This window comes from Erithacus rubecula (genome assembly GCF_903797595.1).
Source record: "Erithacus rubecula genome assembly, chromosome: 3".
Taxonomy (NCBI): domain Eukaryota; kingdom Metazoa; phylum Chordata; class Aves; order Passeriformes; family Muscicapidae; genus Erithacus; species Erithacus rubecula.
The window spans coordinates 308968-335000 of record NC_136689.1 but is presented as its reverse complement, the minus strand read 5'-3'; the positions used below and the strand labels follow the sequence as shown (position 1 = coordinate 335000).

The 26033-nt window shown below is 58.8% G+C and overlaps 1 protein-coding gene across 1 annotated transcript in view; it reads left to right on the top strand.

The window, feature by feature from the left end:
• Window positions 1–26033, top strand: part of AGAP3 (ArfGAP with GTPase domain, ankyrin repeat and PH domain 3) — a 115031-nt gene that overhangs the window by 7438 nt on the left and 81560 nt on the right. The window lies entirely within an intron of this gene.

Genomic DNA, 26033 nt, shown 5'->3' with positions numbered 1-26033 from the left:
CTGACACACACACACTGACACACACTGACACACACTGACACAGACTGACACAAACACACACTGACACACTGACACACACTGACACACACACACTGACACACACTGACACAAACACACACTGACACACTGACACACACTGACACACACTGACACACACACACTGACACACACACACACACTGACACACACAAACACACACACACTCACTCACACTCACACACACACACTCACACTCACACTCACACATATTCACACACACACTCACACACTCACTCACACACATACACACAGACACACACACAGTCACACACACTCACACACACTCACACACTCACACTCACTCACACTCACACACATACACACTCACACACTCACTCACACACACAGACACACACACACACTCACACACACTCACACTCACACTCACACACACACACATTCACACTCACACACACACTCACACACACAGACACAAACACACACTCACACACACACACACACTCTCACACTCACTCACACTCACACACATACACACTCACACACTCACTCACACACACAGACACACACACACTCACACACTCACACTCACACACACACTCTCACACACACACACTCACACACACACACACTCACACACACACACACTCACACACACACACACACTCACACACACACACTCACACACTCACACACACTCACACCTCACACACTCACACACCACACTCACACAACACACACCACTCACACACACACACTCACACCTCACACCCACACACCACTCACACACTCACAACACACACTCACACACTCACACACTCACTCACACTCACACCCCCCCCGTGCTGCTGGGGGCTCGGGGTCTCACAGCCCCCCTGTGCAGCCCCAGTGGGCTCAGGGTGGCCGCACCTGGCCGTGGCACGGCTCACCTGTGGGATGGGGACAGAGGCTGTAGGTCAGCAGGGACACAGGGCTCAGAGCCATGGCCCCATCCTGCCTCCTCTGAGCCTTCCCCTGGGTTTGCAGCAGGAATCCCACAGATTTCCTTGCCTTTAGTACCTGCCGGGCCCTGGGTGAATGCTGGTGCTGCAGAAACGTGTGCTGTGATTGCACAGTTACCTGTTACCCGTTACCAGGGGTGTGTGAGCGAATTAACAGGGGTTAATTAACGGCTGCAGGAGCCTTGCTGGAGATGTTATCATTCCATGGAGTGCCTTGATCTGGAAGGGAATTTCCTTCTAAATTGCAGGTTTGAGGCTTGATACAGAAATGTCTGGAAGAAGATTTTGTTTGTTGATGTTCCTGATCTGAAGGTCAGAGTTGGTGACTGGAACGATGGCTCGTGGTCTGAAAATTCATGACAGAAGTTGCCAGTGAAACCCCAAATTCAATTTCCTAAAACTTGAGCGCTGGGTCTTGCAAGACTTGCTCACATCCTCCTGCCAGATTCCTTTCCTGTGGGCAATTCCTTCGTTTTTGCAGGGGGAAGTGGAAGGCAGGACTATGGTGCAGCAGGGGCAGGGGGTCCGAGTGCCCACCCTCTGCCAGTGTCCCTGCAGGCTGTCCCCACGAGGGTGTCACCGTTGCCAGAGTGGAGTTGGGGCAGTGGCAGAGCTGTGCAGAGCCAGGGTTGGGGGTGTCTGTGACAGTGTGGCTCTGCCAAGGAGGGGAGTGCAGTGGGTGCTGGGGGGCTGCTGCAGCAGAGCCCTGCCGGCCCCCAGGCTTGGGGAGCAAGCCTTTCCTGAGGAGTTTGGGGCCCACGAGGGGGTGAGAGCCAGCTGTGCCTGCTCGTGGGTCAGCACCGTGGTGCCACTGTGGGGAGGAAGGGAAATGTGCTCTGGTTGGGTCTCCTTGGGCTGGAGCTGTGCTTGGGGGGCTCAGCGCACTGGGGCTGGCTGCTGGTTGATAGCTTGGGCTGGTCACCAGATCAGCTGCATCACAAGCAGGACCTGCAGGTTTTTGGTGGTTTCTAACCACCAAATTTGGACAGATTTTCAGGGGGCTTGCAAAAAGCGATTCCCTCATCCCAGGCTGCTTTCCTTGCCAAGTTGAGGAGACTGCTGCAAGCTGCTGAGTTCTATAAAAGATTTCATATCTGCATAAAGCAAAATGATACCAACCTGGGGCTGGTGCAGCCCTGCTCACAGTAAATGTGACCTCCATCGTTGTGACTCTGGCACGGGCTGCAGGCAGAGCTGTATTAATGGGGTTTGTAATTAGAGCAGTAATTGCACAGTGCTTAATTTCTTTCCTAGAAATGACCTTTGAGCAGTGACCAGAGTGTGGGTGTGAGGAGGACAGGCAGTGTCTCTGGTGCATGGTTACTGAGGGACGTGCAGGACAGGCTGTGAGCAGCACAGAACCAGCTTGGATCCATGGGCAGGTGGAGCAGTGGAAGAACATCACAGTGTGGACTGAAGAGATGGTTACACAGAGGTTTTCTGGGTGTGTGAAGTGGTGAGGGTAGCAGATAGGAAGTAGGTGAGATTCCCTCAACAGAGGTTTTGCCAGGGTATTCTCTTCTAACGTTTGTGGTTGTGCACATGGCTTGCAGCCCACCTAAAGCTCAGCTCTCTGGGAAAACTTGGAGAGGGTTTGAGCCATGGTGAGCACGTGGTGTTCAGCGAGCAGGACCAGGAATCTCTCTGCAATCAGCTTCACCTGGAGCACGTGTTTTTCCCTTCATTGTCCTTCCTCACCTGTCCCACCTGCCTCCGAACCCGTGTGGGTTCCTCTCTGCAGTTTAAGGAGCAGGGTTACTTTGGGGAAGCTCTCCCCTGCAGTGTCCAGCTGTTGCTGCCCTGGCAGAGGCTTGGGATGAGGGAAGCCCTGCAGAATGTCACTGGATGTCCCTGACTCCACATCTGCTCTTCTGGCAGGGCTGGGTGTGAGGCCAGCACACACCATTGTGTGTGTGAATAGCCCATCCCAGCATTTCAGCCTTGAGAAGTAAAGCCTGCTGGAGGTACAGAGCTGGGCTCTGCCTCAGGAGTTTGCTCCATCATAAACTGTCTTGCTGTCAATTGCTGTGGCTTTTCCAGCTGGCATCTCCTCATGCTGGGCATTTTCTGCATTTCTCTCCTAGGAAGGACTGCTTTGATACTGGGCATTGGCATGTTTAAAGCCACTTGTACCAGTTACTGAGGCCACTTTGCTGTCTTTCTTTCTCATTAGTTCAATTGGCTGAACTTGATCATTCTGTTCAGTTCCAGCACAAGGCTTCCAGCTCCATGCTGCATCCTTTCCCAATGTCCTTTGAAGCTGACTCCTGCTTCCTGTGCTGATTCACAGAGCAAACTGAGGCAGGAGCTGCCACTGCTGCAGGATCTTCTGGGGGAAATGAGGACCCTCCTGGCTGGAGGCCTGCAGAGCTGCAAGGCTGGGGAGCCACAGTGCCAGGATGGTCCCACAGTGCCAGGCTGGTGCCACAGTGCCAGGATGGAGCCACAGTGCCAGGCTGGGTGCCCACAGTGCCAGGATGGTCCCACAGTGCCAGGATGGTCCCACAGTGCCAGGATGGGTGCCCACAGTGCCAGGATGGGCCCACAGTGCCAGGATGGTGCCCACAGTGCCAGGATGGTGCCACAGTGCCAGGATGGTCCCACAGTGCCAGGATGGAGCCACGGTGCCAGGATGGGTGCCCACAGTGCCAGGATGGTCCCACAGTGCCAGGATGGTCCCACAGTGCCAGGATGGAGCCACAGTGCCAGGGTGGTGCCCACAGTGCCAGGATGGTGCCCACAGTGCCAGGATGGTCCCACAGTGCCAGGATGGAGCCACAGTGCCAGGATGGGTGCCCACAGTGCCAGGATGGTCCCACAGTGCCAGGATGGTCCCACAGTGCCAGGGTGGAGCCACAGTGCCAGGATGGTCCCACAGTGCCAGGATGGTGCCCACAGTGCCAGGATGGTCCCACAGTGCCAGGATGGTCCCACAGTGCCAGGGTGGATGCCCACAGTGCCAGGGTGGTCCCACAGTGCCAGGCTGGGTGCCCACAGTGCCAGGGTGGGTCCCACAGTGCCAGCATGGAGCCCACAGTGCCAGGATGGTGCCCACAGTGCCAGGATGGGAGCCACAGTGCCAGGATGGTGCCCACAGTGCCAGCATGGAGCCACAGTGCCAGGATGGTCCCACAGTGCCAGGATGGAGCCACAGTGCCAGGGTGGTGCCCACAGTGCCAGGATGGTCCCACAGTGCCAGGATGGTGCCACAGTGCCAGGATGGTCCCACAGTGCCAGGGTGGGTCCCACAGTGCCAGGATGGTCCCACAGTGCCAGCATGGAGCCCACAGTGCCAGGATGGGAGCCACAGTGCCAGGATGGTGCCCACAGTGCCAGGATGGGTGCCCACAGTGCCAGGGTGGTGCCCACAGTGCCAGGATGGGTGCCCACAGTGCCAGGATGGTCCCACAGTGCCAGGATGGTGCCCACAGTGCCAGGATGGTCCCACAGTGCCAGGATGGAGCCACAGTGCCAGGGTGGTGCCACAGTGCCAGGATGGAGCCACAGTGCCAGGATGGTCCCACAGTGCCAGGATGGTCCCACAGTGCCAGCATGGAGCCCACAGTGCCAGGATGGTCCCACAGTGCCAGCCTGGAGCCCACAGTGCCAGGATGGTGCCCACAGTGCCAGGATGGGTGCCCACAGTGCCAGGATGGTCCCACAGTGCCAGGATGGAGCCACAGTGCCAGGGTGATGCCCACAGTGCCAGGATGGGTGCCCACAGTGCCAGGATGGTCCCACAGTGCCAGGGTGGTGCCCACAGTGCCAGGATGGTCCCACAGTGCCAGGATGGAGCCCACAGTGCCAGGATGGTCCCACAGTGCCAGGATGGTGCCCACAGTGCCAGGGTGGTGCCCACAGTGCCAGGATGGTCCCACAGTGCCAGGATGGTGCCCACAGTGCCAGGGTGGTGCCCACAGTGCCAGGATGGTCCCACAGTGCCAGGATGGTCCCACAGTGCCAGGATGGTGCCACAGTGCCAGGATGGAGCCCACAGTGCCAGGATGGTGCCACAGTGCCAGGATGGTCCCACAGTGCCAGGGTGGGTCCCACAGTGCCAGGATGGTCCCACAGTGCCAGGATGGTGCCACAGTGCCAGGGTGGGTCCCACAGTGCCAGGATGGTCCCACAGTGCCAGGATGGTGCCACAGTGCCAGGATGGAGCCCACAGTGCCAGGATGGTGCCACAGTGCCAGGGTGGGTCCCACAGTGCCAGGATGGTCCCACAGTGCCAGGATGGTCCCACAGTGCCAGGCTGCTCTGTGTCTGGCCGTGGCTCCCTGTGCTGGATCAGCCCCAGTAAATGTCAGCCTTTGTGAGGAGGGGGTTGTGCTTAGGCAGCTGTTTGCTGATTGCCTGGGCTGTGCAGAGCAGTGCCCTGTTTGCTGTGCTGTGAGCTGCCCAGGCTGGAACACAGGCCATGGGCACATCCCTGCTGCAGGCTGGAGCTCTGAGGCTCCTGCTGTTGTACCCCTGTGTTCAGGGCAAGGCTCCTCTGGCATTGTGCTCTCCACATTTGCTGCAAGTTCAGTTAAAAGAGCACAAAATGGGAAGTTGGGCAAACCATAGAACCAGACAATGGTTTGGGTTACAGACCATCTTGGTGCACCCCCTGCCCTGGGCAGGGACACCTTCCACTCGACCAGGTTGCCCCAGGCTCCATCCATAATGTCCTTGAACACTTCAGGAGTGGGGCAGCCACTCCTGTGGGCAGCTTGTGCCAGGGCTTTACCACCCTCAGCAGGAAAGATGTGTTCCCATATCCCATCTAACCAATATCAACCCTACCCTTCTGTCTGAGGGGAGCCATTCCCCTTGTCCTGTCACCCAGTCCCTTATCCCAAGTCCCTCTCTGGCTCTCCTGGAGCCTCTGTGGGCCCTGGAGGGGCTCTGAGGTCTCAGTGGAGCCTTCTCTCCTCCAGGTGAGCATCCCAGCTGGCTGCAGAGCAGAGGCTCCTGCTCTGGGGCAGCTCTGCTCTGGCCTTGCACTGTGTTTGGTGCCAGGGCTGATCCCAGGGAGGCTCCTGAGGGCTCTGGCTGTGCTTCCTGGCTGCCCTGCTGCTGGCCAGGAGAGCCCTGGGCTCCCCAGCACTGCCTGTGTCCTGCTGCCATGAGCACCACCAGCACAAGGGTCTGTCTGGGAAGAGTCCTGGGGCAGATTCTGATGTGACAGGAGACACTGAACCCCCAGGAGTGATGGGCAGGAGCCAAGCACAGCTGAAGGAGCTTTAACAGGAGGGAACAAGTACATCCCTTGTTTTTACCTTTTTTATGTTGTGGCCCAAGTCATCTGGACTCCAAGTCACCTGGAGGCATCTCTGCCAGGTGCAGTTCTCACCTTGCCAAGCTTACAGATGGACAATCCAGTCTTGGGGAGGAATCAGGAAAGGGCATTGCTATGCCCTGATGGGTAGGTATTGGGAGATCTGGGGATGTGAATGTACAAGGGGGTAGAGCAGGATTTGGAATTGGGGTTGGGAGAGAATTGGGAGTCTCTGTGGCTGCAGTTTCAGTTCCCCTGGTCCAACCCAAGCAGGGACAGTGCAGCTTTTCCCACTTGGCAGCTGCAGCTGGCCCTCCCTGTGATCAGGAGCCACCTGCAGGAGCCAGGCCCGTGCTGGGCTTGGCTCAGTCAGTGCCAGCTGCCCATGCTGGGAGCCCTGAGTGTGGGTGGGGAGCAGGGGGCACGGGTGGCAGGGCTGGGGGCAGCAGGGAGGAGCTGAGCTGAGCTGAGCTGAGCTGTGTGACAGCTGGTGGCACAGCTCCTGAGTGTGACAGCAGCAGCAGCAGTGCCTGCAGGGCTGGGCTGGTGCCTGCTCAGGGACAGACAGCAGCTGGGGGTTGCCAGAGGCTCCCCGTGCTCAGTGAGTGTCACTCCTTGGGCAGTGCACCCTGCTCAGCCCTTGGGCTCTCTGCTGTCCCAGCCTGACTCGTGTCCCCCCATGAGCTGCAGGTGTCTCAGGAGTTGCACAGAGCCTTCTCCAGTTTAGGGATGCTCTGCACTGGCATTGCTGCATGCAGTGCTGGCCTGGCCTCTGTCAGGATGGGCACAGCAGTGAGCTGTCCCCAGACCCTGCCCTGGCTGTGGGGTGGGCCCTGGTGCATCCCTGCTGTGCTGGGGAGTGCCAGTGGGTGAGTGGGGCCAGCCTTGTGCAGCTCACTCATCATTCATCTGCCTTTTGCTTGCAGGAGCTTCCCCACAGCTCCTGACAGAGCAGGTGTGCTCTCTGCACAGACACCTCTCAGTGTGGGCACTGCTGGGCTCCCAGCTCCCCTGAGCCCCCTCAGGTGGGAATGTAAGGCCAGGTGCATCCAGGCTGCTTGTTCTGAGCCACTGGTGGGACTCCTGCCTGATTTGGGTGCCAGTGTAGATCTGAAGGGTGTCTGCTCTGGTCCAAGCTGTTTCCAGCTGGGCTGGCTGACACGGGGTGGTCCTTCCCGGGGATGCTGGGGGCTCTGGTGCCTGGGGCACTGGTACAGCCTTGGGGCTGCAGTCCCCTTGCAGCTGGCAGGGAGTGCAGGCAGTGGCCACAAGGCCTGGCAGCAGCTGTGGGCTGGGGCTGGCACAGAAGCCTGGCTGCTGGAGATGGGGCTGCAGGAGCTGCCCCAGCCTGAGCTCTTACCACATCCTTCCCTGTCAGGAGGAGGCCTTTTCTCCCTGTCATCCCACCTTCCTGCTTTGGCATCGGATTCTTCTTTACAGCTGCTCTCCAAGGCTTCCTCCCACTGGTTATCTCAACCTGCAGCACTGCAGGGGTTGGGAGTCCCTGTGCATTGTGCTCCTGCCCTTCATGGGAGGGACACCTGGCAGCTACTGCTGCTGCCTGGCAGCTCTGGCATCTCCCTGCTGCTGCCTGCATCTCCCTGCTGCTGCCTGCATCTCACTGCTGCTGCCTGCATCTCCCTGCTGCTGCCTGGCAGCTCTGGCATCTCCCTGCTGCTGCCTGCATCTCCCTGCTGCTGCCTGCATCTCACTGCTGCTGCCTGCATCTCATTGCTGCTGCCTGGCAGCTCTGGCATCTCCCTGCTGCTGCCTGCATCTCACTGCTGCTGCCTGCATCTCCCTGCTGCTGCCTGGCAGCTCTGGCATCTCCCTGCTGCTGCCTGCATCTCACTGCTGCTGCCTGCATCTCCCTGCTGCTGCCTGGCAGCTCTGGCATCTCCCTGCTGCTGCCTGCATCTCCCTGCTGCTGCCTGCATCTCACTGCTGCTGCTGCCATCTCACTGCTGCTGCCTGGCAGCTCTGGCAGCTCTGGCAGCTCTGGCAGCTCTGGCAGCACTGGCAGCACTGGCAGCTCTGGCAGCTCTGGCAGCTCTGGCAGCACAGGTTCCCTGGGTGCCTGTTCAGGTGGGTTTCCTGAAGTGATGCACTGAGTGCAAGAAATCTTCTGCGGCAGGAAAGGTAAAAATTAAGATAATTTTAGCTGCTTCCCAACTGGAAGGAGGTTTGTGTGATTGAGACCTGCTCACCCCTCCTGCCTCAGTGACTTTCAGACCTGCTGTCCAATTACAGCCAAACCCTGCTGCTCTGAATTCCCACAGATCTTGAGGAAACAGATTTCCAGGCAGAGCAGAGCCCATCAGCTCTGGCATGCAGATGGAAAGGGAAGCCTGCATCTGTGCATGTGTGTGGCTGCAGTGGGGCTGCATCTGCAGGGTGTGAGTCACTGGGAATTCCTGCCCGGGGCCATGGGTGAGCTCTGGCTCTGCCCTGTGATCTGTGTGATGAAATGCACTCCAGCCTGGGGCTCTGTGCCACACTCAGCTGCTGCAGCTGGGATCCTGCTGTGCTGCAGCTCCAGGCTCAGGGCTCGTGCCTCCTGCTCTTGCTCTGGCAGCTGTGGGTGTTGAGGGGCAGCCACCCCACTGGGTACCTTGGGGGCTGCTGGTGGGCACGGAGCTTGGGGCAGCTTTGAGGGGCTCTGTGGAAGAGGAGGATGAGGTGATTTCAGGTGGATTCCAGCATGGAGCAGAAGCAGAGGGATGAGGGAGGTGTTTGCTGTAACCAGCATCTGGAAATGGAGCTGCTGGCAGGGTTGGAGGAAGGATGGTTGTTATAGTGAGGTGAGGGGGAGGCACTCAGCTCACAGCTGATGTGACAGAGCAGGAGGGCCCAGAAGGGATCAGGGGGAGCTGCTGGAGACAGGCTGGGGATAACTCCAGCAGCAGCAGTGCTGTGCTGGGTAGGGGTGAGGCAGGTTTGTGGGTCACAGGCTCTTCTGGGGAAGGGGCAGTGGTGGTCAGTGCAGGTGCTCTGGCCTTTGGCTGCCTGGCCACAGCACGAGGAGGTCTCGGGGGCTGGAGCCCCTGTAGCTGTGCAGGGCTTTAGGGACAGCAGGATGAGAAGAGGAGAGGAGAATCTGTGAACTCTTGCTGTCTGAGTCATGGCCTGGAGTCCCAGACAGGGGCTGGGTGACGCCCCTGGTCCCTGTGCAGCAAGGGCTGGGGGAGATGGGACAAAGCTGGGATTAGCAGCAGCTCTTTAATCATGTGGACCTTGAGCTTGTGGGTGCACACTTGAAATGCTGGAGGGGAAAAGAAGCTGAGACTTCATTTTGGACAGGAGACAGTCCAGGAATAGAAAAGCAGAACTATGAATCATCACACAGAGCTGAGGGATGGCGTTAAATGAAGGGCTGGCTGGAGGAAGCGTGGAAGGAGAGGAGAAGGTGCTATGGGCAGAGCCATGTGAGACACCCGAAAAACAGCAACACTGGAGGTGGAGAGTGAGCACAGTCTGGCTGAGGCTGCTGGAAAGAGCTGCAGAGAACAGGAGGAGAGCAAAGAGGATAAAATAATTGCTGGGATCAATGAGGACAGGATGTTGTGGCCAGTTTGGCTCCTGAGAGAGGAGCTGCAGGGTCCAGAAGAGCCCAGAATCTGCAGGTGAGGCAAGAACGAGCCTGTGCAGTCCCCTGGTGAGACAGAAAAGAGCAGTGGAGATGCTGAGGTGGGGATGTCTGTCCTCCTGGGAAACAAAGGCATCAGTGACATCAGCACCTGCCCAGAGACTGGAGAGGATCCAGGCTTTGGTGCCTGGACTGTGGATGGGGAGCAATTCCATAGGTGGCCACATCCAAAGGGTTGTGGTCAGTGGCCAGATGGAAACCAGTGATGAGTGCTGTCCCCCCAGGGCTGTACTGGGACAGGACTGGTTAGACAGGACCTTCATTAGTGACACAGGCAGTGGCACTGAGTGCACCCCTGGTGACACCAAGCCAGGGGCACAGGTGAGAGGCTGCAGGGCAGGGGTGGCATCCAGAGGGGCACTGGCAGAGGAGTGGCCCCGTGGGATCCTCCTGAGTGCAGCAAGGCCAAGCCAAGGCCCTGGCTGTGGGCAGCAGCAGCCAGCTGTGCTGGGCAGGCTGGGGCAGCCCCACGGTCCCTCTGCCCCCTGCCCTGCCCAGTCTGGCCCCCACACTTCAGCCCTGACCCCCCCAGGCTGGGGCAGCCCCACGGTCCCTCTGCCCCCTGCCCTGTCCAGCCTGGCCCCCACACTTCAGCCCTGACCCCCCAGGCTGGGGCAGCCACAGCTGCTCTGGGCACCCCTGCCAGGGCCTCCCTGCCCTCACAGGAACAGTTCAACCCCAGTGTCTCATCTAAATCGCCTCTTCTAGTTTAAAGCCATCCTCCCTTGCTCTCAGTCTGCCCATGTAAAACATTGTGTTTTTTACTGGAGGTGTTGGTGAGTGCTTTGGGCTCTGCTGTGCTGGGCTCCTCTTTGCTCTCAGTTATGGAACCTGCACAAGGAGGTTTGAACCTCCCCTGTCCCCAGCACCATTGCTCAGTGTTCCTCTGCCTGATGTGGGACAGCCAGGCTCTCCTGTGTCCTTGTGCTGGTCCCTCTGTGCCTGGGGTTTGCTCTGGTGTTTGCTGTTTGTCTCTGGTCACCTCTGGCTCCATGTGCAGCTGCTCTGGCTGCTGCTGCCACTCCTTGATATTTATCCTTATTAATCTGACCTCATTTCATTTTCCCTGTGCATGCCTGCTCGTGCCAAGCCCAGTCTGGAGCTTAGTGAGCCACGTTGGTCTCTACCACACTGCTTTCCCCTGTCTGATTTCTGTGTGCACCATCACTGCTGCTTCAGGGGCCCTGCAGATTTTTATAATCTTTTTCTCTTTTTCATTTTTTCCGCATGGATTTGCTTCCAGTAAGATCTTGCCTGTGGAGTTGGGTGAGAGTTCCAGAGTGGTTTGGGTGAAAGGGCCCTTAAAGCTCACCCAGCTCCAGCCCTGCCCTGGTCCCCTCCAGCCTGGCTGGAGCACTGGCAGGGCTGGGGAGTCCTGGAGGAGAAATGTGCATTGTGCTTAGTCAGCTTTGCAGGCTCTGGGGGGTTTGTGGGCTTTGGTTTCAAACACAGACTTTGATACTGGAGCATGTGTTCTGTTACTGGCCGTGGATCAGGAGTTTATGAACAGAACTCTGGTCCCTGTTGAGTGTAACACGCTGCCATCCAGGCAGGCTGGCAGCTACCCTGTCCAGCTGGAAAGGTCCTGAGTCCCCCATTCCTGGAGGTCCTCACCACTCCTGGAGCCCACTGCTGCTTCCTCAATGGGTTGTTCCAGTCATTAATTCCTCCAGCTGCTGGTAGCTCTCGTTTAATTCCCAATTCACATTCATTTTCTCACTTATTTCTTTAGATTGAACTAAATAAAACTTTGTTACCTGAATGCTATTCCCTGAGAAGTTTTATGTTGCTTTATCATCAATTATCTCTAGATGTTCTTTTTGGGAAGTGAATCTCATAATGCTCATTAAAAGTCTCTTCATGAGTTCATTTTGTGTGGTCTTCAGATAATTTTTATGGCTCTTCCTTACCCAGTGTTCTTAAAATGAAAATCCTGAGGTTATAGGCAGTGTGCTGCCCCTTGACCCAGCTCCATGAACTGTGAATGCAGTTCCTTTCTGTGCTGGCTGCCCTGCAGTGTGAAGGCCAGAGTGTTTGGGTTGGGAGGAGCCTTGCAGGTGCTCTGTGTGATTTAGGGCTCTGTCGTTGAGCAGATCCATCTGTGGGTGATGGGGATGTGACTCCACACCAGTCATTGCAAACAGCCCCAGAAGGAGCTGGCCTGTGTTTGGGGCTGGGGCTCTGACTGTCCTGGCACTCCTGGCATTGGTGTTTCACCCCTCCCAGAGCTGGCACAGATAAAATGTTCTCCCACCATCCTTGGTAAGGCTCCAGGTGTCACTGGAGTGCTCTGGCCTGTTGGTGTGGGTGGTCTCAGGCTCTTCTGAGCCTGGTCCTACTGTGTTTATTGTAAATCTCTTAGCAAAGTGGTGGTTTTTAGAGGGAATGAGTTCCATGATGATGGAAATGTGGGCAGAGTTATTAGTGTCAGGGAGCCATGGATCACTCTGGGCTGCAAGGACCTTCAGGGTTGTGCTGTCAAACCCTGTGTCAGCAGCACCTGAGCCACCTGGAGGAGTGCAGTCAGCTGTAAGGTGAATTGCTGGTTAAAAATATCCAGTTCATTGGCTCCAGCCCTTCCCAGAGGCTGAGGTCAGTGAGGGCTGCTGGGTTTGGGGTTCCCCCTCCAGGGACTGGTGTCAGCCAGAGCTGATGGGGTGTGAGGTCACTTTGCTCTTTTCCAGCCATTCCTGGATGTCTCTGCTATTTCCATATTTATTAAGAATCAGCATCAGCAGGAGTGTGAGCTCACTCTTCCTCACACCATTGTATTCAGGTTGTTTGTGCCTTCAAATGAAAGTTAGTTTTTTTTAATGACATTTTGAAGATTGCTTCTGCTGATGGTTTTGCCACTCTGCACGTGTGTGTCTGCTCTCCCTGAGTGTGTGTGGTGCCTGTGGTGCTCAGTGTGGCCCAGGGAGCCCAGCCTGGCCCTGCTCTGGGGGCTCTGTGCCCCCCTGCACAGCTCTGTGCTGCTCTCAGCATTGTTACAGCCTCCTTTTCCTGAAGCCTGCAGCTTCCTACTCCATTTCTGATGCTTCCTGTGTTCAAGATCTTACTGACATCTGTTTCCTCCTCTTTTTTCCTACTTCTTACCCTTTTTGGGCAGTTTGGATGTCACTTGCCTCCGGGCAGGTTCAGGAGTTTTAGCCAAATTGTTGTCCTGGTGTTTTTGGGCTGTCTGATCAATTATTCTGGGAGTGTAAAAACACAAACCACAGCAAAAGCCCTGAACTGGGGCTAAGCATCCTGGAATGGTTTGGGTTGGTAGGGACCTCACAGCCCTTTGCATTCTATCCCCTTGCCATGGTCAGGGACACTTTGACTAGACCAGGTTGCTCCAAGCCATGTCCAGCCTGCTCTTGGGCACTTGCAGGGATGGCTCAGCCACAGCTGCACTGGCAAAACCCAGGTTGCCCTGCTTTCCCCTGCAGGGGGGGGGCCCTGCTACTGTTCCCCCCTTGTCCCTGGCTACCAGTGTTGCCCTGGGTGTGTCTGTGGGATCCTCACAGCCCTGGCCCTGCTGCAGCGTCCCCTCCTCTCCTTGAGCTACTTCTGCTGGTCCCAGAGAGCAGCAGCACTGCCAGATTTAGGTGGCACAGTAAAATATGTGCAGTTTCTGAGAATTTGGGTTACTTTATTACTGAAGTAGGTGCTAAGAGGCTTTCTCCAGGTGAGGAGGGTCAGTTCAGAGGGATAGGGCAGGTCTGGTCCTCTCAGTCCCCATGGCTGACTGACATGTCCCTGTGCCCTGGACATGTGCATGTGGAGCTGCAGTAGCAGCAGTGAGAGCAGAGCTGCAGCTGGAGCTGCTGTGGCTGTGTGTGTGCTGCAGCAGTGAGAGCAGAGCTGCAGCTGGAGCTGCTGTGGCTGTGTGTGTGCAGCACAGTGAGAGCAGAGCTGCAGCTGGAGCTGCTGTGGCTGTGTGTGCAGCAGCACAGTGAGAGCAGAGCTGCAGCTGGAGCTGCTGTGGCTGTGTGTGTGCAGCACAGTGAGAGCAGAGCTGCAGCTGGAAGCTGCTGTGGGCTGTGTGTGTGCAGCACAGTGAGAGCAGAGCTGCAGCTGGAGCTGCTGTGGCTGTTGTGTGCAGCAGCACAGTGAGAGCAGAGCTGCAGCTGGAGCTGCTGTGGCTGTGTGTGGTGCAGCAACAGTGGTCAAGGCTGCAGCTGGAGCTGCTGTGGCTGTGTGTGTGCCAGCACAGTGAGAGCAGAGCTGCAGCTGGAGCTGCTGTGGCTGTGTGTGCAGCAGTGAGAGCAGAGCTGCAGCTGGAGCTGCTGTGGCTGTGTGTGTGCAGCACACGTGAGAGCAGAGCTGCAGCTGGAGCTGCTGTGGCTGTGGTGTGTGCAGCAGTGAGAGCAGAGCTGCAGCTGGAGCTGCTGTGGCTGTGTGTGTGCAGCAGCAGTGAGAGCAGAGCGGCAGCTGGAGCTGCTGTGGCTGTGTGTGTGTGCAGCAGCAGTGGAGCAGAGCTGCAGCTGGAGCTGCTGTGGCTGTGTGTGGCAGCACAGTGAGAGCAGAGCTGCAGCTGGAGCTGCTGTGGCTGTGTGTGCAGCAGCAGCAGTGAGAGCAGAGCTGCAGCTGGAGCTGCTGTGGCTGTGTGTGTGCAGCACAGTGAGAGCAGAGCTGCAGCTGGAGCTGCTGTGGCTGTGTGTGTGCAGCACAGTGGTCAGAGCTGCAGCTGGAGCTGCTGTGGCTGTGTGTGCTGCAGCAGTGAGAGCAGAGCTGCAGCTGGAGCTGCTGTGGCTGTGTGTGTGCTGCAGCACAGTGAGAGCAGAGCTGCAGCTGGAGCTGCTGTGGCTGTGTGTGCTGCAGCAGTGAGAGCAGAGCTGCAGCTGGAGCTGCTGTGGCTGTGTGTGTGTGCAGCAGTGAGAGCAGAGCTGCAGCTGGAGCTGCTGTGGCTGTGTGTGTGCAGCACAGTGAGAGCAGAGCTGCAGCTGGAGCTGCTGTGGCTGTGTGTGTGCAGCAGCAGTGAGAGCAGAGCTGCAGCTGGAGCTGCTGTGGCTGTGTGTGTGCAGCACAGTGGCAGAGCTGCAGCTGGAGCTGCTGTGCTGTGTGTGTGCAGCAGCACAGTGAGCAGAGCTGCAGCTGGAGCTGCTGTGGCTGTGGTGTGCAGCAGCACAGTGAGAGCAGAGCTGCAGCTGGAGTGCTGTGGCTGTGTGTGTGCAGCAGCAGTGAGAGCAGAGCTGCAGCTGGAGCTGCTGTGGCTGTGTGTGTGCAGCAGCAGTGAGAGCAGAGCTGCAGCTGGAGCTGCTGTGGCTGTGTGTGTGCAGCAGCAGTGAGAGCAGAGCTGCAGCTGGAGCTGCTGTGGCTGTGTGTGTGCAGCAGCACAGTGGTCAGAGCTGCAGCTGGAGCTGCTGTGGCTGTGTGTGTGCAGCACAGTGAGAGCAGAGCTGCAGCTGGAGCTGCTGTGGCTGTGTGTGTGCAGCACAGTGAGAGCAGAGCTGCAGCTGGAGCTGCTGTGGCTGTGTGTGTGCAGCAGCAGCAGAGAGCAGAGCTGCAGCTGGAGATGCTGTGGCTGTGGGTGTGCAGCACAGTGAGAGCAGAGCTGCAGCTGGAGCTGCTGTGGCTGTGTGGGTGCAGCACAGTGGTCAGAGCTGCAGCTGGAGCTGCTGTGGCTGTGTGTGTGCAGCACAGTGGTCAGAGCTGCAGCTGGAGCTGCTGTGGCTGTGTGTGCAGCAGCACAGTGAGAGCAGAGCTGCAGCTGGAGCTGCTGTGGCTGTGTGTGTGCAGCAGCAGTGAGAGCAGAGCTGCAGCTGGAGCTGCTGTGGCTGTGTGTGTGCAGCAGCACAGTGGTCAGAGCTGCAGCTGGAGCTGCTGTGGCTGTGTGTGTGCAGCAGCACAGTGAGAGCAGAGCTGCAGCTGGAGCTGCTGTGGCTGTGTGTGTGCAGCAGCAGTGAGAGCAGAGCTGCAGCTGGAGCTGCTGTGGCTGTGTGTGTGTGCAGCACAGTGAGAGCAGAGCTGCAGCTGGAGCTGCTGTGGCTGTGTGTGTGCAGCACAGTGAGAGCAGAGCTGCAGCTGGAGCTGCTGTGGCTGTGTGTGTGCAGCAGCACAGTGAGAGCAGAGCTGCAGCTGGAGCTGCTGTGGCTGTGTGTGTGTGCAGCACAGTGAGAGCAGAGCTGCAGCTGGAGCTGCTGTGGCTGTGTGTGTGCAGCACAGTGAGAGCAGAGCTGCAGCTGGAGCTGCTGTGGCTGTGTGTGTGCAGCAGCAGTGAGAGCAGAGCTGCAGCTGGAGCTGCTGTGGCTGTGTGTGTGCTGCAGCAGTGAGAGCAGAGCTGCAGCTGGAGCTGCTGTGGCTGTGTGTGTGCAGCAGCAGCAGTGAGAGCAGAGCTGCAGCTGGAGCTGCTGTGGCTGTGTGTGTGCAGCAGCAGCAGTGAGAGCAGAGCTGCAGCTGGAGCTGCTGTGGCTGTGTGTGTGCAGCAGCACAGTGAGAGCAGAGCTGCAGCTGGAGCTGCTGTGGCTGTGTGTGTGCTGCAGCACAGTGAGAGCAGAGCTGCAGCTGGAGCTGCTGTGGCTGTGTGTGGCAGCAGCAGGTGAGAGCAGAGCTGCAGCGGAGCTGCTGTGGCTGTGTGGTGCTGCAGCAAGCAGTGAGAGCAGAGCTGCAGCTGGAGCTGCTGTGGCTGTGTGTGTGCAGCCACAGTGAGAGCAGAGCTGCAGCTGGAGCTGCTGTGGCTGTGTGTGTGCAGCAGCACAGTGGGCAGAGCTGCAGCTGGAGCTGCTGTGGCTGTGTGTGTGCAGCAGCAGCAGTGAGAGCAGAGCTGCAGCTGGAGCTGCTGTGGCTGTGTGTGTGCAGCAGCACAGTGAGAGCAGAGCTGCAGCTGGAGCTGCTGTGGCTGTGTGTGTGCAGCAGCAGCAGTGAGAGCAGAGCTGCAGCTGGAGCTGCTGTGGCTGTGTGGTGCAGCAGCACAGTGAGAGCAGAGCTGCAGCTGGAGCTGCTGGTGGCTGTGTGTGTGCAGCAGCAGCGATGTCAGAGCTGCAGCTGGAGCTGCTGTGGCTGTGTGTGTTGCAGCAGCACAGTGAGAGCAGAGCTGCAGCTGGAGCTGCTGTGGCTGTGTGTGTGCTGCAGCAGTGAGAGCAGAGCTGCAGCTGGAGCTGCTGTGGCTGTGTGTGTGCAGCAGCAGTGAGAGCAGAGCTGCAGCTGGAGCTGCTGTGGCTGTGTGTGTGCAGCACAGTGGTCAGAGCTGCAGCTGGAGCTGCTGTGGCTGTGTGTGCAGCAGCAGTGAGAGCAGAGCTGCAGCTGGAGCTGCTGTGGCTGTGTGTGCTGCAGCAGTGAGAGCAGAGCTGCAGCTGGAGCTGCTGTGGCTGTGTGTGTGCAGCACAGTGAGAGCAGAGCTGCAGCTGGAGCTGCTGTGGCTGTGTGTGCGCAGCAGCAGTGAGAGCAGAGCTGCAGCTGGAGCTGCTGTGGCTGTGTGTGTGCAGCAGCACAGTGAGCGCAGAGCTGCAGCTGGAGCTGCTGTGGCTGTGTGTGTGCAGCACAGTGAGAGCAGAGCTGCAGCTGGAGCTGCTGTGGCTGTGTGTGTGCAGCACAGTGAAGCAGAGCTGCAGCTGGAGCTGCTGTGGCTGTGTGTGCAGCAGCACAGTGAGAGCAGAGCTGCACTGGAGCTGCTGTGGCTGTGTGTGCAGCAGCACAGTGAGAGCAGAGCTGCAGCTGGAGCTGCTGTGGCTGTGTGTGTGCAGCACAGTGAGAGCAGAGCTGCAGCTGGAGCTGCTGTGGCTGTGTGTGTGCAGCAGCACAGTGAGAGCAGAGCTGCAGCTGGAGCTGCTGTGGCTGTGTGTGTGCAGCAGCACAGTGAGAGCAGAGCTGCAGCTGGAGCTGTGTGGCTGTGTGTGCAGCAGCAGCAGTGAGAGCAGAGCTGCAGCTGGAGCTGCTGTGGCTGTGTGTGCAGCAGTGAGAAGAGCTGCAGCTGGAGCTGCTGTGGCTGTGTGTGTCAGCACAGTGAGAGCAGAGCTGCAGCTGGAGCTGCTGTGGCTTGTGTGCAGCAGCACAGTGAGAGCAGAGCTGCAGCTGGAGCTGCTGTGGCTGTGTGTGTGCAGCAGTGAGAGCAGATCAGAGCTGCAGCTGTGTGTGCTCCCTGCTGTGCTGGCCTCAGCAGTGCCCAGGGTGAGTCCAGGGCACGACTGTGACTCAGGCACAGCCTGCTGTGCTGCTGGCCCTGCTCCTGAGTCACTGTGCCCTGCTCGGGCAGCCTTGGCCAGGCACACTGAGCTGCCTGGTTGTGCCATGGAGTCCCAGCACAGGCTGGGGCCGTGTGGCCTGGCTGGTGTCCTGCAGTGTCCCCTGCTCAGCAGCTGCCCTGAATGTGTGACAGGGAGCAGCACAGGCTGCTGTGACGTGGGGAGCTTGGGTGGGTGACTGCAGGGTGCAGGGTGCTCCTGGGCTCAGGATGGATCTGAGGTTATAGTGGCTCTTCCCTGCTGGTGCCTGGTCTGTGCAGCTGTGTGCAGCTGTGTGCAGCTGTGCCCTGGCAGTGTTCTCTCCAGAGGCTGCAGGAGTCCTGGCTGCAGCACACCTGCTTTTGTGGGAGATCAGCTGCAGCAGCAGTTTCAGCCCTGCAGGCCCTTGCTGTGTCCCTGGCTCCAGTGTCACTGCCATCCCTCCAGCTGCCCCGGTCTGGGCTCTCACAGCCAGGCTGGAGTTTCTGTGGGTGGGAAGTTGCTTTCCTGGAGGCTGCACATCAGGATGCAGAGCTGCAGGAAGGGCTGTAGGAGTATGTCTGATCACAGAGGAGTGTGGCTCGGGGCTGTGTCCACTGTCTTTCAGGCACAGGCAGGGCAGTGGAATGCACGTGCCATGGCAAACTCTCCATCAGCACGTTGCCCACTGTTGGTGTGTGTGGTGCTGGTGGTCAGAGCTGGGCTGAGTGATTTCAGGCCTTGGACTGTGTGTGACAGCCATGGGAGGCCTGGGCCCTTCAGCTAATGGTGCTGCTGACCACAGCAGGGCCAGGGCATGGAGCACCTGGAGGGCATTTTGGGCAGTGGCCTCTCAAACTGGACGTGCCAGGATGGAAAGCAGAGGGGCAGCTCTCCTCTTCTGGGGGATGTTTTCTGTCAGCTGAGGGCTTGCTGGGCACAAGGAGCTGCCCTGATGCAGCTCAGCAGCTTTGCTGCCTCTCCAGGGTTGCAGTTTGCATTGTGGTGTTCTGCTCACCAAGATACGAGTCCGGGCAGTTCCGTGGTGCTGCCAGTCCTGCCCAGCTTTGCTTTCAGCACAGGATGGGGTGATGAGAGTGGGTGGGCAGGGTGCCAGTGGTGGTACCCAGCACCTTGGCTCCAGGGAAAGCTTACCTGCCCTGGAGGGAGCAGGAGGCAGCACCTGAGCGTGGCTGGCCGTGGTGCTGGGGCCAGGTGCAGGGCAGTGCTGTGGGCAAGTGCTGTCTCCTCTCCTGGCACCGGGGACAGGAGTGTGACAGGTTTAATGCTTAAATTCCCAATGTTGGTAATCGTCGTTGCGCTGAAGTCTCTAATTCTGCCGTTTCCATGGAAATAGAATGATCTTGTGATGAAGATGTGAGGCTGAGGTGGCAGCTCTCTGGTCCTTGGGAGCTGCGGGCCCTGGTTTGCTCCCAGCTGTGTCTAGTGAGAGCAGACACACACCTGCCCTGCCTCAGGAGGGTTTGGAAGCCCTGCCTCGCTCCAGGGCTCCTGGCAGAGCCTCCCCGGGTGCTCCAAGCCGTGCTGTGCCCGTTCTGTGTCAGCTGAGTGGGCTGTGCTCTGTGGGAGCAGGGGGATCCAGAGTGGGGGAGTTGGCAGGTTGGAGGTGACATCACCTGGAGTGCTCCCCCAGCTCCTGTCACCATCACCAGTCTGGGGCTGCAGTGGGAGTGATAAGTAGGTTGGTGACTTGGGCACTGGAAGTGCTGGTTTCTCTCCACGCTGTGGGAGAGCCGAGGGTGCTGGATCAGATCTGGAGCTGTAAACTGCAGATGGCTGGGGTTCAGCTTGAGAGGAGGAGGAGGGAGAGCTGGGATGGGACCCACTTTAATTCTGGCAGCCTCCTGCACAGGGTGGTGCCGAGGGGCTGGTGGGGCTCAGAGCAGATCCATTCTCAGCAGCCTGGGGTGTGCAGCCTGCCTCTCCCAGGGCCCAGTTCTCTTGTCTGGCTGAGCAGCCCTGGCACTTCTCCTGCTTGCCTGTCTCAGGTAGTGCCTTGGAGGCCAATCCCACAGTCACCATAGTCACAGAACCTGGAACCTTAAAGCTCCTCCAGTCCCACCCCTGCCATGGGCAGGGACACCTTTCACTGTGCCAGGCTGCTCCTGATTGTCCAGCCTGGCCTGGAGCCCCTCCAGGGGTGGGGGAGCACTGCTTCTCTGGAAATGCTTTCACAGAGCTGTTGAGAATAACCCCAAGATTTCATCTGAGAAATGCTGGGACTGCAGATGCAGGAAACACTTGCTGGGCCCCAAGCAGCGCCCGCTGCAGCTTGGCAGATCAAGGTTGGAGTGCTGGGCTCCAGCCTGAGCTGGGAGTTTGATCAGCTCTTCAATCCCTCATTTAAAGCTGGAAAAATGTACAGCTTTGGCCAAGCTGCCTTGTTTTTCCCCAGCCTGCTTTTGGGAAGTGTCTGAATTGCTTTTGCTGAAACTTCTATAAATACCCTCCTGATGCAGTGAGTGAGCATGGAAAATGTCAGTGGGAATGTGGGTTTGGCACCCGGGGCCATGGGGGACGGTGTGACAGCCCCAGGCACGGCCTGTGCACATGGGAGAGAGGGCAGGGGCCCCCCTGTGCTGGGCAGGGGGTGCAGGGGCTCCAGGGGCTGCAGGGGCTGTGGGGGATCCAGGGGCTGCAGGGGATCCAGGGGCTGCAGGGGCTGCAGGGGATCCAGGGGCTGCAGGGGATCCAGGGGCTGCAGGGGCTGTGGGGGCTCCAGGGGCTGCAGGGGATCCAGGGGCTGCAGGGGCTGCAGGGGATCCAGGGGCTGTGGGGGCTGCAGGGGATCCAGGGGCTGCAGGGGATCCAGGGGCTGCAGGGGCTGTGGGGGCTCCAGGGGATCCAGGGGCTGTGGGGGTTGCAGGGGATCCAGGGGCTGCAGGGGCTGCAGGGGCTGTGGGGGCTGCAGGGGCTGCAGGGGCTGCAGGGGCTGCAGGGGCTGCAGGGGCTGCAGGGGCTCCAGGGGCTGCAGGGGCTCCAGGGGCTCCCCTGCCCAGCCCTGCTGCCCTGCTGTGTGTGGGCTGTGCCTCTCCTGCTCCCAGGAAGGCATTCCCCAGCCCAAAGCTCATGCTGTGTTTCTGTAGCCTCACATGGAGCCTTTGTCCTTGGCTTTGCTGGGCTGGTCTCTGAGCGTGTTCGCCCTGATGAGACATTTCACAGTGATGCTTTATGTGAAAAAATCTCCTGTTTTGGACCTGCCTAATTGGATGTGATGTCCCCAAGTTCCTGCTTCAGAAGAAACAGTGAACAAATTGTTCTCTAGTGACCTCCTCCTTTTTTCTCCCAGCATGGAAAGCTTCATTCCCCCTCTGCCACCTTCCTTTCCAGGCTCCCTGTACAGTAGCTGTTCTATCCTGCCCCTCTTGGTACCTGAGCACTGTGGCTCAGGATGAGAGTGGTGGATATTCCCTCTTTGCCTAGTTATGGCTGGCACCCTCTTTGCTCTTTGATTGCTGCTGAGCAGCAAACTGATGTTCACAGAATCATGGATCGTGGGATGGTTTGGGTTTGGAGGGACCTTAGAGTGTTTAATTTCCATCAGGGTCCTCCCTTGGGAGCCATCCCAGCCCTTTCTTCAGTACCAGATTGCCTGTGAGTAGGGAAGGGTGTTCCCTGTCCCTCACAGCCCCTGTAATGCCCTGAAAGTCCAGGGCAGCAGTGCTGTTCCTGGGCAAGGTGTTTGGCTGATATTCATCCACTGCCATTTGGTTTTGGAGGCTGGTGTCACTGAAGCCAAAACCAATAAAATGATGGGCTGCAGGACTTGGGAGAGAGGACACAAATAGCAAACAGCAATTCCAGAGAATGTCATGTTTGTGCCCAAATCACAGAAAGCCCCGTTAATGAGGGAGGCTGTGCCAACAGCCAGCCTGGCACGGGGCATCTGAGCAGCAGGACTGGCACAGGACTGATCCTAGACAGGGGAGGAGTGGGTGCCATGGAACACAGACAGGAGTGAAGTGAGCAAGAGGTGGGACAGGAGTGCCACTGGCATCAGCTGCTCAGTGCCTTTGGGGAATTGGGAGGTTTGTTGGGTGCAGGGATGGTTTGAGCTGTTTGTAGCTGTTTTCTCTACTGTTTGCAGGGTGGGCTGTGGGGAGCTGGGCAGTGTCAGCATCTCCATCCCTCCCTCTGCAGTGCTGAGCTGTGGGCAGCAGCTGCCAGGGCAGGTGTGTCAGGTCCCAGCTGCGCCCAGGGCAGGTGTGCCAGGTCCCAGCTGTGCCCAGGGCAGGTGTGTCAGGTCCCAGCTGTGCCCAGGGCAGGTGTGTCAGGTCCCCGCTGCGCCCAGGGCAGGTGTGCCAGGTCCCAGCTGTGCCCAGGGCAGGTGTGTCAGGTCCCAGCTGCACCCAGGGCTGGCTGCAGAGCTCCCTGAGAGCTGCCTGGCAGAAGATGAGCGGGGCTGGGGTGGGCTGGTGCTGTGCCAGCCTTCTGCAGGATCCATGGATGACTCAGGTATTTAGGATACAGCCAGGCTGATACCAATCCCTGGGAGAGCAGAGTGCCTGACTTAATCCGAATTAGTGCAGAATTAACGGGGGAAGTGGGTGCTGGGTGACGTAGTTTGATGGGATCTACTTTCCATGACACTGAGACCAGCTCCTGAGCACTGGGATTAGTGAAAGGTGTTAGTGATTAAATAATACCTGCAGGCTACCTTTGGGTTAGTCCAGAGTGACCTCAGGAAGAAACTGTAAGAGTCAGTGGTCAGCATGAGAGGTGTGGAGTAAGAACTGGGGCCCTCAGCGTGAGCTGTCAGTACAAACTGAGATGAGATGGGTTTGGGGGATTCCTGGGGATCCATCCTCTGCTGTGAGCATTCAGTGTTTGTATTGGGTCCTGGGAAAATCATCAAGGATGGTTCTGCCTGCTGAATCCAAGGTGGTGTGAGGAGCTCAAAGCCATCCCCTTGTGCCCTGACCAGATGGGAAGTGGTTTTGGTGCTGGGGGATTTGAGGGTTCCCTTGCTCTGTCTGTGGGCACGGCAAGCAGGGGCCCCACTGTGACTCAGGCAGCTGGGACTGGGACCCTGGGACCCTGCTGGGACCCCTGGGACCCCTCAGACCCTGCTGGGACCCTGGGACCCTGCTGGGACTGAGACCCCTGGGACCCTGCTGGGGTGTCTGAGGGACATGCCAGGTGACATCTACGTCCCTGACATCCCCAGGCTGATGTTTCCTTCCCTAAGCCATTGCTTGTGAGCATTGACCCCAGGTGGGGTCTGGGCCTGTCCACCAGGAGGGAGCTGGAGAAGGGTGTTGGGGCTGGAGCTGCAGTCCCCTGCCCCAGGGGGATACAGGGGTGGTACTAACACCCTTCCCACAGCTGGCTCTTGTTGTTTGCAGCAAAACAATCTGTGCCTGTGTGTGCAGGTGCTGTTAGTCACCATGCTTGCCTCAGAGGGTGACGAGGTGGGAGCAGCAGGAACACAGCCTTTGTTGGGGTGCTCAGGCCCAGCTGAGCATCCTGTGTTGTTATCAGCCTCAGCAGCTTTTTAGCCTGTGTTTTGAAAATACTTCCTTTGCCTGCTCTGTTGTTCCTGAGCAGGTGCCTTTGGGAACAGGGCAGAAGGATGGGATCTTTCCATGGCTTTAATTGTTTTGCATGTTTCCCAGGGAGGGAGGAGTGCTCTCAGCTTTGGGAAGCACTGTGGGGAGCAAAAAAGAACTTTGGGATTCTGGGCTGCTCCCCTTCCTGTGGAGCAGTCCTACCTGTTGCTGGGGTTGGCTCTTCCCAAAATCCTGGTGCAGCTGGTGTGTGTGGGCCTGTGTGCAGAGCCAGGAGGCCGTGGGGGCAGTGGTGTGTGGTCAGCACAGGCTCCCTGCTGCTGGGCTGGGTGGCAGCTCTGCTTGCAGAAATGTCCTGTGTGCACTGGGCAGTGTCACCAGAGCCCTCCTGTCTGCAGGAGCTCCATGGGCCAGAGAAGGGACAGCTCTGTGAGCATCCTCTGCAGCCTCTGCAGCCTCTCTGCCCTTCTGTCAGGACAGGGGGGTATTTCAGCCTCCCCTAACCTCTGTGTGTGTTTTCATGTCCTCCCAGTCCCACTGCTGCCCCACTCACTTCTTAATTTCATCCCTTTGCTATTTTTGAAGCCATTTCTTCTTTTGTTTGCTGCTTTTGGAATAAACTGGAGGATTTTCACTGTTTAAGTGATGGTTATGGCACAGATTTAAAGCGAGGCTTGAGGACCTGAGATCTTCTTTAGTCCTCTAACCAAATTTTCCCCTGACCTTTTGTGTTTGGATTTCAAAATCCCGAGGAGATTTCGCAATGTCTGGCCCTGATCATGGTGATGCTGCTCATACCTGCATCACCAGTGGGAGCTTGGGAATTGGGAGCATCCTGGTGCCTGGAGACAGCCCTGTTCCATGGGAACATCTCTGTCCTGGGAGCAGCTGGTGCCTGGGGCCAGCTGTGCCCTGCAGTGCAGGTACCAGAGCAGCTGCAGGTTGAGTCAGGGTGCTGAATCAGGATTCATGGACGTCTCTGCATGCACAAGTGCCTGGAGGGAGCTCAAGGAGCAGGAGTGATTGCTGCTGCCTTGATCTGCTATTACACCCTGTGGGTAACACCCCAAAGCCTTATCCTCTGGGGCTTCCCTGAGGCACCAGGGTCCAGACCAGCTTGGGAAGCATCGCCCCTGATCTGCCTCCCCTGCATCTGCCTCCCCTGCATCTGCCACGCCTGATCTGCCACCCCTGATCTGTCACCCCTGCAGTGCCAGCCCTGCAGTGCCCCCCCTGCAGTGCCCTGCAGCACAGGTCAGGATGTGCAGCCTGGCCCGTGCCCGGTGCCGGGGGCTGGCAGCAGTTTGGTGCTCTCTGCTGTGCTCGGTGGCCGTGCCCTGCGTGGTGCCGTGGGCTGGGTGCCCGTGGCAGGCGTTCTGTGCAGTGCTGCATCCCGGGCTGGGGACAGGGTGGCAGTTTGCTCAGCAGCAGCTGGAGGTTTGGCAGGCCAAACCCTGGCTGGGGCTGGAGTGTGGGAGGAGGGAGGGAGCTGCTGCTGAGCCCGGCTCCCTGTCACTGGGGTTAACTCTGCGCTGGCTGGGCTGTGCCTGCTCTCCGTGGAAGCTGTAGGGAGCAGCCTGCTGTGAGAGAGGCCGGGGCTCAGTCCAGGCTGTGTGCTGGGCACGGGCACGAGGGTCTGTGGCGCAGCTGGGACCTGCAGCAGCGCCGGGAGCCTGCGGGTGTGCAGGGCTGGGGCATTTTTGGGTGTCTGTCAGTGCAGAGCAGGAGGACGTTGTCTCCTGGCCCAGGGTGGTTTGGGTGACCAGAAGGAGTTGTTGGGGTGCTCGGGGTGCCCAGGAAAGGCTGCCACAGTGGAGCCGTGTGTGGGCAGCGGTGCTGCGGCGGATGCTGAGCCTGCAGCAGGATTCAGTGAGAGCGTCTCTGTGCAGGGCCGGGGGACACCTCTGTCTCCTTCTCCTGCAGCCGGGCCGAGGCTGTCGGTGGCTCTGTCCTGCCCCGGCTCCGGCTGCCAGTGACGGTGCTGCTGCCGGGGGCTGCAGGGGTTGTGGGGCTGCGGGGGCTGAGGGGTCTGTGGGGCTGGGGGGCTGCGGGACTGGGGGTCTGTGGGGCTGCAGGGTCTGTGGGGCTTTGGGGCTGCGGGGCTGGGGGTCTGCGCCCCACGCCCAGCCTGTGCCCCGGCCGCTCCGGCCCCTCCGGCCTGCCACAGCCTCATCAGTATTCCCGCGGTGCCCCGCCGGCTGCGGCTGCTCTGCAGGGCCCGGCAGCTCCCGCACGGTGCTGACACTGCGCGGGGCTTGGCTGCTCTCTGCCCCCTGCACGGGCTCAGAGCTGCTGGAGCTCCCCTCTCCTCTGGTGGCCCGGGCAGTGCTGCTCCCTCATCCCTGCTGGAGGTGGGGGCTGCAGGCCCCCAGACTCAGCCCCTGTGCCGTGACAGTGCCTTTGAGCCCAGGAGGGATGGAGTGTGCCGCTGTCCATCCTCCCGGCTGGGCATCTCCCTGGCAACAAAACCAC